Here is a 10,298-nt window from a genome sequence, read left to right on the forward strand (position 1 = left end):
ACACAAATATCCTTTTTGTATTTAATCCCATTTTTTTAACCAATGTCTTTGCTTCTGACCTTCGATGATCCAGTTCAACCGTACTAATAAGCACAAATTACTCTAGACAAACATTTGTGTGTCTTTTTTTATTGCTGAAGTGTGTTGAAATTTCTTCTTCTGCATTCTACTGTACGGACGTAAATTTACATTTCCTTCAGCCTGAGGCTTATTCATTTCACGTTTGGTGTGAAAAGGCTTTTAACAAACAAACAAGCAAGCTCTGTCCAGATTTTAAAAGTAACGCAAAAGTAACGTAATGCATTACTTTCCATAAAAAGTAACTAAGTACCGTAATTAGTTACTTTTTATGGAGTAACGCAATATTGTAATGCATTACTTTTAAAAGTAACTTTCCCCAACACTGGTTACTAGTAACTATTTACTGCCCAACACTGATCATAGCCGATGAGATGCCAAGCTGCTTGGTGAATCTGGACAGCGGTATGTTGTGCAGAGGCTCTGTCAGTAGAGGGCAGTGTTATATGCTGCTGCTTGCTGCTGCTGTCAGTTTGTTCTACTGTTTCAATCTCTCTCAGGCGCATACACACAGTCAGTGTGTTTTAGCTAGAAAAAGGCTTTAAACGCGGATTAACGCACTAGCTAGTCGGATATATTCATTAGTTAGTGTTTATAAAACGAGATTGTATCTTTATTTAATGAGCTTTATTATAATAGAAAGAATATAATAGAAGAAAGAGAGGCCAGGTTAGGTGAGAGTGCCTCGGATATCATATAAATGCTCAGTTAGTGACAGATACAGCAGGGTTTGATAAAGTTAAAGACTAGGATAAAGGAGCGAAGCGATATTTTTATGGTTTTATTCGCTAGATTAAATGCTTTATTTTCTCGGGATCAGCCATCAGAGCTGCACGGACGAGATGAGATCATAACCGCTTATATCTGGCCATTATTTAGCACTTAAATTTAACAACGAAATAAGCCAGAGAATGTGTTCTCAGCTTCTTATGTTTATTGTTTTTTAAATCTGACGATATTTTTAACACAGGTTCGTGAGATCTGTTTGTGTGATTAGCATCAGCTTTAGCATCCACACTAGACGAGTAAAAGAGGTTTAGCAGATCAAACTAGCGGAAATAGTCATTGAAATCTTAACATTATTATCAGGCTTTTAAAGTACACGTTTTGAAATACAGAGGGTCTGTGAACAGTGTAGTTTAATCGTATTAAATCTGTTCTGTTGATCACATCTGAAGACATTAGCCGGCGAGCTAACACGAAGGACATGAGGAGGATTTTACACCAAAACATTGACTTATTTATTTACTCATTTATTAATAACGAAATATATCAAATCGTCGTGAAAGAAGGAAAAGGCATCTAAATAAGAAGGCTTTCCGTGAGGAGGAATTGACATCAGGTAAATATAACGACCTCATGCTCATTTCCTATAATGTCTGTTTTTAAACGTTTATTAATTAATGTTGATTTTTTGAGTGGATAAATGAGTTATTTAGTGATGTAATGACTTATTAACACATGTATGATGATGTTATTATTACATAATGGATTTTGGTAAAGGAAGGTCACTGGTGTAATGTGCTGGTTTTGAGATTGTTTGGACAAATTCTTATTTCATTTGATTATATGTCATCCTTATGTCCGTAATAGATGATTTCGTCGATGATGGGGATATGAGCACTGGATCATTACATAAGTCTCACATTGGAGTAGAAGCGTGACTTCATCTTTGCGTGTAAAGTTGCTGGATGTTTATCTGTGCGTCAGTGTTGTTTTGATGCTTGTCTCATATATTGTAAGGTTGTTACATGAGCTGGAATTTGCTTGATGATCGTTTTAACCGTCAACACACACGTCATTGCCTTTATTAATGGGAGCTATCTGAACGCATTACCTTGGAGATGTTTGTTTTTATTTATTTATTTTTAGTTTTGCAGTCTTTGAAGGACATTTCAGTGTGAGGCTGGATGTTAGATTGGGGATTTATTTAGCTGATGTATATAAAGCCTGTAAGACCTTCAGACTGGGTATACAGGTGAAGGATGCTGATGTTGGCTAGCACTGAGAAGAAACCGTGCATTGTTGTTTTAACTGAAACGGTGTCCATCTTGGACAGTCACGTCCCCTGATTAAATGTACACAAATCTGCATGTTGCTAAGAGATAGCATTGTTTATATGAGCTAGGGATGTAAGGATACCCAAAATCTAGTAGTCGGTACTGATACCACCAAATGTAGCCTACACGATACTCGAGACCCAAGTTGATACCAAGGTAAAAAAGCAAAGAAAACAATAATACTAATATTAACTCCTTTATTTACATTTTACCATTACAAAAACACAACATTAGTGGCACTTAACCTTCAAATAATACGTAAAATGAAAGAGTTTAGCATAGTGTTGTCACTGCCTACATGTCAGTGGTTGGTACCAACACCAGTACTGAATCCCACGGTTTTCGGTACCAATTTTGGTACCATGGCAAAAAATATTGTAATGTTGTTGATGACGGCTTTGGCAGAATATGCTTAACCACACCCCTCCAACCGTTAGTTTGCTGCCAGTGAGCGCAAAAATAAAACCCCGCCCTCTATTCAGTATAGAGTGGGGGAACTATGACGTCACTTTGCAGGCCGATCGGCTGTTAGCATCACACTGGTTCCCTCGCCAAAATGCTAATAGGATTTTTCCATAGGCTTTTGGATTATCGTAAATGTGGTGTTTACATGGAATAATCACAATATGAGTTTATGGTACGAGTCCAGAGTCTCCGCATCAGTAGGAAACGAGCATCTTCAATCTGAAGACTTGTGGTTGCATTTTGGGGCAAACAACAATATAAAATGCGGGAAACTATTAATTGGTTATTCCTACAATTAATTGTACTAATTATACTACAATTGGAAAATACTATAAATTGATCAACTGTTCGGCGTGATGACGTTTAATGTCCCCGACAACGCCTGTAGTCCCGTTTAGCAACTTGTTAGCAACTGTCTTTTTCAAGAAATGTAACAGTTTTTAAAAAATCACGAGTAGGGTGTAACTAGTGTGTTTTGTGTCGTAAAATAACATGGGAAAGTATTTTGAGCTTGTTAAGCACAGACCTTATTTTAGGGGATTTAACCAAACTCCCATTCAGAAAACCCATTGACTCTGGGACGATGCAACCGGCAGTGCTAAAATGCTAGCAAAAGTGACGTCATAGTTCCACCACTCTATTCCGTTTCAGTTGGAAATACGTCACTATACTGAAATAGAGTCGGCAGCAGCTTCATGCGGACTTTAACGCACAGATCTATTCTGCACATTCTACACATCAGATTGGTTTTGTCCCGTCCGTTGCTACATATGTCAAACATCACAATTTCTGATTCAATACCACATTTTAATACAGTCGTCACTCCTGAAACTTTGCAGTGTGTACTTAGCATGAAAAATAAAACTTTTATTCACATTATGAATGGGTTATACACAGACGCTCCCTTATAATCAGTGAAGCTGATATCAGCCGCAGCACAAGCTCACTGACTGAGTGAAAACTCCTGTTATAATAAAAAATTTGTCTACAGTGCACAATGAATCTTCATTTTACATTGTGTTTATACTTTGTTAGTTATAGCAAAACTTTTCGTGAGAGTGCAGAGCTCAAGCTGAACACGCTCTGGCGATTCTGACTGGTCTGATTGGCCATACATATCAACAAACACATGATTGGCTTAATCATTTTACAAACATTTTACAAACACATTGTAAATTGAAACGTATGATGCTCTTCACAGACACTCACACAAATACGTGCGCCGCCTGTCCTTGGGTCGTTACTCTGGTACTACGGTACTGTGGAAAAGGCTGCTATTGTTACGTTTTTAAAATATAAGTATTGACTTGGTACCAAAGTACCGGTGCTTTTGACAGCACTAATCTGAGCTACAGTGAGAGATCATATAGTAGTCAGTTTAACATAGGATCTCCACAGCTGCTGCTAACCCTGGCAATGTCAGATGAAAATTTAAAAGCAATGAAACAAGCCGGTTTCTGGAATAAACTATCCTTGGTCCTGCATTATTGATACCTTACGAGCCAATCAGTCAGATATCTAGAAATCTGATATACAAGGAGTGTAAAATTCTAACCCTTCATGTCATGACATGGCCATCACCTGTAAGCTGAGATGTTCGTTCGTTAGTTGGTCTGAGAGGATTTTTATTCATTGAGCTCATCCTGGAATGTCTGTTGGAATTTCATTTGTTTTCAAACAACTGGACGTGTTTAGTTTATTTAATATCTGCATTCTGTTGCTCATTTTCAATTGTTTTCATTAGCTGAGATAGTTTATTTTCTTTTTTTCCACAGTGCTTTTAGAGTTGTTAGTGGAACTGTAAGTCTCTCACCTGCATGCTCAATGCTTATAGAGGGTCTAGAGCTATTCAACTAATTATTATTTTTCTGTTGGTGTAATTAGAGATAAAAACCTGAATTTAAAATGATGCTGGTTTGGTTCTGGTAAGTTTGCGTAATGTCCACATTAGTTGACATTATTTCTTTGCATTGCAAATGTAGGGCTTGTGGAGCACATGAACATGAGTTCTGGATGTGTGTTGGTTAGGACGGCCTGTGTGACTAAATCTCATCTCACAGTACGAGTTATTTTATCACAGTAACAGCATACATCATCATACAGTTATTTTGTAAGTTCAGTGAAAATTGGTAACTGCTAACCTACAGCATGTGTGGCGCTTCAGTGCCATTGGATGTGTCTGAGGAAGAGGCAGGTCAGATGTGCCTGTTTTGAGGTGGTTATTGAGGCGGTTCACACTGCACCGACAGACGCAGACCAACACCGACAGCTGACTGAGTACAGTCACTTCTCCGACACTCCAAGACCCAACAAATGGCGATTCAACATGTTCAGTGGGCAAAAATAACAAGTGCCGATCAACGCCAACAGACACAATGAACATGTCTGTTGGTGCAGTGTGAATTGGCCTTAAAACCAGAACAGTTGCATTCGAATTTTAGGTCTGCGTCAGCTGTCAGGCAGCCTTATCAGTGGCGCACGAGATGCGATGACGATGTATGTGTCATTGATTGCATTTAAATGCTTTTGTTAGCCTATCCAGTTGAACCCACCAGATGCGGCGCTGCTACGTTGTTCATTGAATATATTGCGGAAAACGAGAGCATCAGTGTGGAGAAGATGTTGTTTACGTCAAAACTGAAACCAAGCCGTTCACACAGAACGCATATTTATCACATTTTCTAGAGGGTCATCTATCAGCGTTGCACTCTCGTCTCACACAAGAGAGTGGCATGTTTAGAAAGCCATGTAAAATTAATGCAAGTTAAACTTTTAAAAAACATGTCTAAAGACGTTATGGCGGTTTTTCCCCATCCCACTGCATCTCATGTTTTTAAATGAAGAAAGTAGCCTATTAATGATATATGGTTTATAGGGATGTAACGATTCACTCAAGTCATGATTCGATTTGATTCACGATTTTAATTTCACGATTCGATTCGATTCACGATATTTTTTACAAAATGAAATTTAAGACAAATTATAAATTAAATGTGTCCTTTTATTATTGAATTTGAAGCAAAAACAAAATGATTTTGTCTTCAGTTTTGTGAAACTATGCATAAAAAATATCTGCATGAAAGAGAAACAGCAGATGAGCTGAATGAGACGCAGATTCACTCTCTGCCAGCAGGTGGCGCTTAAAGCATTTCCTTGGTTTCCGCTGTAAACAAAGCAGCGCTGCACTTATGAACTTTTATATGCATTATACAGAGGCAAGATTAAAAGAAAAAATACCATCTAAACTTTTCTAAAGACAGTAAGTTCCCCTCAGACATGCATTCATATAAACTCCTACCCCTAATTGAATCGCGATTTATTTAGCATCTCAACCGATTTGAATCGTCACGTATTTGATTCGATTTTCAACCTCGCGTTTAATCGTTACATCCCTAATGATTTATAAACATTATTTTAAACATTATGCACTTTTTTTCAAAGATAGTTGTGTTATTTTATTACGCTTTGAAGAAACGTGAATAATATTTTGCTCGATGCGCCCTCTTGTGGCCTCAGGAGAGAAGCCAAAAGCTTTTTCCCCCCTAACAGAAATTATGCCTTTTAAATTCGAATATAAATCGAATTTTGATAATATTTAAGTAGAAAATTCGAATTTAGTTTTTCAGTCATTTTGACAGCCCTAATGAACACTGTGTAAGGATCATATCGATCAGAACACAGTTCATGCACATAGCTCACTTCTAACGAGCGGGCGCGAGGACTGGATTAACCGCTGGGCTACATCATGTAGGGCTGCACGATAAATCGAAATGGAATCGAGATCGCGATTTGACAGAAGCTGCGATTGTTATGCGTATCTTTCAGTGAAGCACGGTTCTGTGATCAGCAGTAAATCTCCATCCAAAGGCCAGAGGGTGCTCTCGCGCTGAAACTCCAAATACGCCTCGCAGAAGAAACCCAGAAAATGCCTATCGCTGCAGCTGAATAAACAGAAGATTCAACTGCTTTCATTGATTCAACGTGACTAAAAAACACACAACTACGGCAATATACGGTTTATCTGAGTTCTTATTATTATAATTTTCATTAAAAGTGAGAAAACTTTAAAAGTACTACAATACCAGGAAGATCGGGTTGTTGATGTTTGTCTGCCATCCTCGCTCTGTCTGCACAGCATGCGTGAACGAGCTGATGACGTATCCTGTCTGCACGAACCTGGTGCGCAGAGGTATGCTAATACATGGCAGGTAGGAATGCCAATTAAAACGCTCGGACCGAGCGTTTTGATTGTGCGAACATTTCTTGATCCTACGCCTTCCACAGATAAATAGAGACAAATACATTTAGACCACTTAACTTAATGATTGCTATCGGGATGTGAAAAGTCTGGCTGTGCTTAATGGGTACATGTTTGTACCCTTTAATCACACCCCTGTTCCCATTAAGCTCGCATCATGTTTTATTAAAAATTATTATTTATTTTAAACAACCTTTTTAAAGAATAATTGAAAAATGTTTCATTTGAAGGTACAAAGTCAATCACAAAAAAACAGAACAGTAAAATCAAGCAACAAGGCATTCAATTTGATCAGTTATATATTCATAGCAGGGCTGTATGTTAACTTTTTTTGCATATAGCACTGGTGCTACAGAAGTTGAAAGTTTTGTAGCACAGGCCAAACAGTTGTAGCGCAAGGTAGGGGTGGGCGATATGGCAAAAATATCATATCACCATTTTATTCAGGAATATCAAGATTCACGATTTTATCACAATTCTTTGTCATGTTGGTTTTACATTTTGCAATTTGCATGAGCAGTACAGCCAAACTAATTTCCCTATTGTAAAAAAAAAACTTTCAGGGTAACAAAATATAAGATAAAAAAGAATGGCAGACATTTAGGCCAAAGTGGGTGAAGATTAAAAAAAAAAAAATTGTCATTATTTTAAATTTTTTTTATTAGAAAATAAGAACAAAGATATACATTACAAATACACATAATTTACAAATAAAACAAACAGTGCTTTATTTTTCAGGGACAGTATTTAGCAGTAACATTCAAGAAACTGAATGAACAAATATTAAAATAAAACACTATATACATCAATTACACATTTTTTAAAGCAACTTTATTAAAGTTCATCAGTCATGAGCAGTGAGTGATTTTTCTGTTTTGTTGTTTTATTAACATTAAAATAATAGTTCACCCAAAAAATGAAAATTCTGTCATCTGTCTATTAATTCTGTCATAGTGTTTTATTTTGATACCATCATTTACTCACTCTCAAGTTGTTTTAAACCTGAATTAGTTTTTTTCTTCTGTTGAACATACTGTTGAACATTCTGAATAACTTCTGTTGAAGTTATTTTGAAGAATGTTGGTAACCAAGCAGTTGCTGGTCCCCAGTGACTTCCATAGTATTTTTTTCCTACTATCAAATCAACAGGTACCGAATTCTTCAAAATATTATTTTGTGTTCAGCACAAGAAATAAGTTATTACAGTTATAAGTTATTACAGGTTTGGGACAACATGTGAGTGTGTAAATATGACAGAAATTTAATTTTTGGGTGAACAATTCTTTTAATGACAAGCGGCAGCATGTTTAGCTCTGTCCCTTTAAGAGCTGCACGGATCCGTTTCTCTCTCAAATGTTTACTTTCATTTTAGAAATAACTAACTGTGTTTATATGTAAACCTTGTATGTTTTTGACATTATTAGACTCAAAGCAGATGCAAATAATGCACTTTTGTGATTGTGAATAAGTGCAGTGTCTCGTGAGGTAACTCAACTGCAGAGTTAACATTTGATGTGAATGTATGTGGCGTTGTACAGTAGGCTATATTGAGACGGAGGCGCCAGAACTGCAGCTGATAGAATGTGCTCTGTAGCGCGATACTTCTGTTGAAGTTATTTTGAAGAATGTTGGTAACCAAGCAGTTGCTGGTCCCCAGTGACTTCCATAGTATTTTTTTCCTACTATCAAAATCAATGGGGACCAAATTCTTCAAAATATTATTTTGTGTTCAGCACAAGAAATAAGTTATTACAGTTATAAGTTATTACAGGTTTGGGACAACATGTGAGTGTGTAAATATGACAGAAATTTAATTTTTGGGTGAACAATTCTTTTAATGACAAGCGGCAGCATGTTTAGCTCTGTCCCTTTAAGAGCTGCACGCATCTGTTTCTCTCTCAACTGTTTACTTTCATTTTAGAAATAACTAACTGTGTTTATATGTAAACCTTGTATGTTTTTGACATTATTAGACTCAAAGCAGATGCAAATAATGCACTTTTGTGATTGTGAATAAGTGCAGTGTCTCGTGAGGTAACTCAACTGCAGAGTTAACATTTGATGTGAATGTATGTGGCGTTGTACAGTAGGCTATATTGAGACGGAGGCGCCAGAACTGCAGCTGATAGAATGTGCTCTGTAGCGCGATACTACGATACTTCTTCAAAAGCAGATCGTGGCGTGGAGACATTTTAATCGTTCACGATCAAAAATAGTCATATCGCACGCCTCTAACTACCAAGTATAATCAATCTCACACACACAAACAAGCACAACGAAATCACTTCACACTATTAAGCGGCTGTGTTATGAACATGCAAAACTGTATCGCACGCGTGCTACAGTGGTAAATTTATTCATCGCACAGACCATTTTTTTCATAGCACGTGCGACATATACGTGCGACACTGTACAGCGCTGCATAGTGAAGTGTCATTCAAACACACTGCAATATCTAGACTAGTCCATGTTCAGCTAAGTAGCACATATTCAAAAATCAAATAAAACAAACCAATTAGGGCTGGACGATATGGCCAAAATGTATATCACGATTAGGGCTGCACGATTAATCGAATGTGATTGTCATGCGCATTTTGATCGTAATGCCGGTTCTGTAATCAGCAGGAAATCATCATCACGTGCTTTCAGATGGAGCAGAATTTACTACACATAGCCGTAGTTCACTGACAAGTTACGCAAAAAAATTGCAGACGATTTTATTGCGCGATTATGAAATCGAAGAAATCGTTCGCGATAATGACAGCTGTTTGCATAGCTTCTCAGTGCACTACGGCTGTGAAGTAAATGCTGCTCCATCTGAAAGCATGTGAAAATACCACATTTAATAACATATTTTTACTCCAAACTCACTTCATAACGTCAGTCGAGTGTTTGAAATAAACCCTTCTGTGAGATGTGGCTTCTTACACAGAATAAGGCACGCAACATATTTCATAGTATTTAAGCAGTGAGAAAGGCATTGCATTACAAATATACTTTATTTTAATGAAATTTATAATAATAAGAACTCAGATAAACCGTATATTGCCGTAGTCGTGTGTTTATTAGTCACATTGAATCAATGAAAGCAGTTGAATCTTCTGTTTATTCAGCTGCAACGATAGGCATTTCCTGGGTTTCTTCTGCAAGGCGTATTTGGAGTTTCAGCGCGAGAGCGCCCTCTGACCTTTGGATGGAGATTTACTGCTGATCACAGAACCGTGCTTCACTGAAAGATACGCATGACAATCGCAGCTTCTGTCGAATCGCGATCTCGATTCCAGCTTCTGTCGAATCGCGATCTCGATTCCAGCTTCTGTCGAATCGCGATCTCGATTCCAGCTTCTGTCGAATCGCGATCTCGATTCAAATTCGATTTATCGTGCAGCCCTACTGTATCTCATGTTTTTAAATGAAGAAAGTACTCTTTGTGATTG

At 37.4% G+C, this 10,298-nt stretch overlaps 1 protein-coding gene across 1 annotated transcript in view; it reads left to right on the top strand.

Annotated features, from left to right (window-relative positions):
• The first annotated feature begins 534 nt into the window (after positions 1-534).
• Positions 535-10,298, top strand: part of LOC107705840 (inositol hexakisphosphate kinase 1-like) — a 57,431-nt gene continuing 47,667 nt past the window's right edge. Inside the window, exon 1 of the mRNA XM_016509336.1 lies at positions 535-1,420. The gene's annotated coding sequence lies outside the window, so the exon portion shown is untranslated. The remainder of the gene's footprint in view (positions 1,421-10,298) is intronic.

Source organism: Sinocyclocheilus rhinocerous, unplaced genomic scaffold, assembly GCF_001515625.1.
Source record: "Sinocyclocheilus rhinocerous isolate Xijiao unplaced genomic scaffold, SAMN03320098_v1.1 scaffold1826, whole genome shotgun sequence".
NCBI classification, from domain to species: domain Eukaryota; kingdom Metazoa; phylum Chordata; class Actinopteri; order Cypriniformes; family Cyprinidae; genus Sinocyclocheilus; species Sinocyclocheilus rhinocerous.